We start from the raw sequence: 4,119 nt of genomic DNA, 5'->3' as shown, positions 1-4,119 counted from the left end.
CTGCGCATCGACATTTGCACTTTCGTCCTCTTCCTGTGTGACTGCTGCCATACAGTGGAAGTGAACTGAACTTGAGCCTACTTTGAATCAGCGTCTCTTCTTTTCTTTTTGTAGTAGAGACTGATGCTGCTGTGGCGAGATGTTCGCCCACAGAACATATAATGGAGGATAGACCTCAGGTTTTATAAGGGGCTGTGGGGACTCAAGATAGTCCAGAATAAATTTTCTAGGAGAAAAAAAAGCTCTTTTCATTTTCAATAGATGCAGTATAGGTTGTTTTTTTTTAAATATATCTTTTATGGGTGTCAGTTGTAATGAAATAACTTTAAAGCACCATGAGCTGTTTTAAAACATCCAAAATTGAGATTTTTAGGGATGGAAGAGCAGCAGCAGAATTTCTGGCAGCATCATATTAATAGCCTCTTAAAGGCCCTGCCGTCATGTACCCAAATGTTTAGAGAAATATCGATTCATTTTATGTAAATGGCATTTTAGGTCACAGAAAACTGAACTTTTATTAAATAAATAAATAAAAGCAGGATTTCTGCTTTTAGGTGTTGAGAAGAAAAACAGACTTTGTCTTTTGGCATCATCATGTACTTCTGATCCCCTGTTTCGACGTCAGATCGGCCAACTTTTTTTTATAAAATTCGGGTAATATCACCACAGGTTACTTTGGCATGCTCTCGACAGCGGCTCGGCCTTTTCATAGGAAGGAAAATATTTTTTTAGATTAATAGATAAAAAATAAAAATAATAACTGTGTATGCAGCCCCTTACATTTTTTTCTTTTGCATTATCACTAGAGTCAAAAAGTATTTTAGATGACACCCACCTTTCATTTCCCATTAATACATTATTTCAAATTAAGAAATATTTGGGAAAATTAAGTTTTCTTGCTCACATTAAATTTAATATGAATGCTTTAATAAAGATTATTTCCTAATTAAAAATGATGAATTGATTCATCATCAGACAGGGAACAAAACCCGAAAACTTCTGGAGCTTTGACATTTCCTGCTGTTGAAGACATGGACAGAAAACCCTCGTTTTGGACCTACGTTTTAATTAATAAATTTTTGTAATCAGCTTCATGTAATTATTTGAAATGAGAATACAAAAGAAACAATGTTATCTCAATAAACTTGCTTTTTGTGGTCACACAGGTTTAATTTTGAGGTAATCATCTAAATATGAGAATGTTGCACATTGATGTGAAATGGTGAAGACTACAAATCATAAATGAGATTAGGAGGCTGTGATTCCACGATACAAACCTTGTGATTGGCAGTAATTATACGTATGACACGGGGAAGTTGAGGTCCTTTAGAAGACAGAGGGGGGGAAAAGGAGTTTTTCAAAAAGTCAACGGGGGGACTGTCACTTCCAGTAATGACGTCTGATTGGCTCTTGTACGCTGTGGTTTGATTGGTTGCCCAGTTTTTGTTTTTTTTCCCCCCTTCTTGCGTTGCATTTGTTTGGCTTCTTTACAAAAGTCTACTCCTTCTTCTTCAACTTCACCTCACTTCTGTTTTGTGTCTTTCCATGTTTCCTGCTTCTGTTTTTGCCTTTTTTGTTATCTGCTCTTTTAGATTTTGTGACTTTTTGTTCCAAGTCCCTAACCTTCTTTTTATTTTTTTGTGTTGAAGCAGATGATCCCTGAGCCATGTTTATAGATTGCTGATTTTAGGTTACTTTAAATACATTTCTGTTTTTGTTCTCACAGTTTAGAGAGAGGAGGAAATCCAACCTTTCACAAAGCTGAGGTATTTCATGTGCTTTGTAGCCGCCGTGATGGTTGCGATGAGATCGTTTGTGCGTTTCTTCAATATTGACGTGGATTTTTGTTTTCCAGAGAGAAAGAGAGAGTGTGTTTTCCAGAGAGTGTGTGTGTGTGTGTGTTTGTCCCATGCACGCAAACATAAAACAAATGCACATACACACACGTGTAAATACAAGGCGGCATGACGCCATGTTGTTTCTGTGTTTCAGTTGTTGCACGTGTCCTGATTCAGGACAGAATTTAAATAAAGTTTTACCCCAAGTTTTTTTATTTATACACACACACACACACACACACACTCCTTGTTGTCTACTGAACAAAACCCAAACCAAACCATGCATTCGCCAAACAGACTAAATCCCTCACCTTCTAATGTTGATCTGTGCATCCAGATGTTATAGTTGGTTTAATGCAATAAGGTGTCATTATTTAGATGGCCCTTTGGTGGTTTTCAAGTCTGAACAAGGACAATAGCCAACATTAGTATGTCTAATGGTACAAAGAGTTAGTACCATGTAATTTTTCTTTTCCTTCATTTTACTGGTTTGGTTTGTTTCCTGCTTTTCAAGTGAATAGTATGGTTTACAAAATACAATCTCAATGTAAAAAGTAAAAAAAAAAAAATCCAGTTAACTATTTTTATTATTATTTGTAATTATTGTTGTTATCTAGATTTTTTTTTCACATTAAGCATTACTTTTTTGTGTTATCTGCTATAATTTTGTTTTGTTTCAGATGAAAATAAATGGACGCTCATTTTTATGCTTTTCAAACAAAGTTAATGAACAAGAACCATAGACTTTATTTGGTCTGTTGTACATTGAAACTAAAAGGTGGTGGTTTGACTTGTTTTTGGCAGTTCAATTTTAAGACTGGAAGTAGAACAGAAACTGTACAGAACTACAAAGAAACTCTAGTCACAGCTTTCCTCAAGACTCAGCATGGCAGCTGGTTGGTTTCCACTGGTCTTCAGGTAATACAGAATCAGGCTGCTCTGTAAGGAAACCTCTGCAAGAAGAAAATAATTTAAATCTATTCAAGGTAAACATTAAGAATTTTGGATGTCATTGGATAGCATTTTACTATAACTTGTGTTCACCTTTACCTATTCACTACTTGATGTTAAGTGTCTTACTCAGTATGAAAGGATGCAAACAGGAAACAAATTTTGTTTTTGTTTTTTTTAAATAAGTTAAAATGGCAAAAAAGCTCCAATGATTGTATGACATCAAGGCAGCACAACTGACAGCTGTCCTGAAATTAAGCCTTTACATAGATAAAAAGCCAGCACTCCTTTTATTATTTGCTTCATGTTAGCCAGTAGATGGTGTTATACTTTCAGTTTTTACCTCCTCATTTCTCTTCTGGCTTCAGCAAATTCATCTCCGCACGAATGTGGTCATGGTTTCCGCCACCTACACACACAAGTGAAATACGTATATATGTGTGTGTGTGTGTGTGTGTATATAATTTATTTATTTTTTTTGTCATTTAGTTTACAACAGTTTGACCTTTACTCCACCTGTGCCCCATTAAGCATCACATTGTGCGAGTAAAAAAAGGTACTGATGACATTTTACCTGCTAATAAAGAAGGCGACAAATGACAAACATATATTGTCTGGTAAATGACTTAAAGCTCAGTGAACCTTTCAGAACTTTTCAGAAGGTTTTTTTTACAATTACGTTTACAATCGATTAATTTACCACTAGTTTATACACCATTAGAGTAGAGGTGGGAAAATTATTTTCCCATGAGAAACTGGGATTGTTTGGGAGTGCTGGACTAATAAGTTTATAACGAGAAAAAAAATGAAAGGAAAAAAAAAAGTCCAGAGGATGGAAGCATGAACTTCCTAAAAGGACAAACTCTTTTGCTACAGCTGCTGGCACTTCTTCATTCTCCACAACACATGTTTTAAGATCCATGGTTATTACTGAGCGGTAATGATACAAAAGGCAGTGACATGAACGGTTCTCCTCACGTTTTCTTGCTTGTCTTCGTGCACTGTGTGATTTCATGGGACCAGCACCTGCATCTTGAATTTACCTGCAAACAAACGTCGAGGCACACCTAACATCTGTCTCTCACTCACTGACACACACAAACACACACAAACACACTTGTGTGCTGTCACTTCCAGCATGGCTGTTGACTGACACAACCAGCTGTCTCTGGAGAGGAACTGGTGCCTTGAGGTGTATGAAGCTTTGCCCCTGGAGATGTGTCTGCAGTAGAGACACAGTGTGATGACAGCTTTTCTGAGAAGTCAGTATTTCTCCTCCATTTTCTTTGTAGAGAAGTACCATGCTGATAGTTATGTTTTTATCAAATAT

This window comes from Neolamprologus brichardi, chromosome 3 (assembly GCF_056152115.1).
Source record: "Neolamprologus brichardi isolate AB-2024 chromosome 3, ASM5615211v1, whole genome shotgun sequence".
Classification (NCBI taxonomy): domain Eukaryota; kingdom Metazoa; phylum Chordata; class Actinopteri; order Cichliformes; family Cichlidae; genus Neolamprologus; species Neolamprologus brichardi.
The sequence above is the reverse complement of the archived record's forward strand: the minus strand, read 5'-3'. Positions refer to the sequence as shown.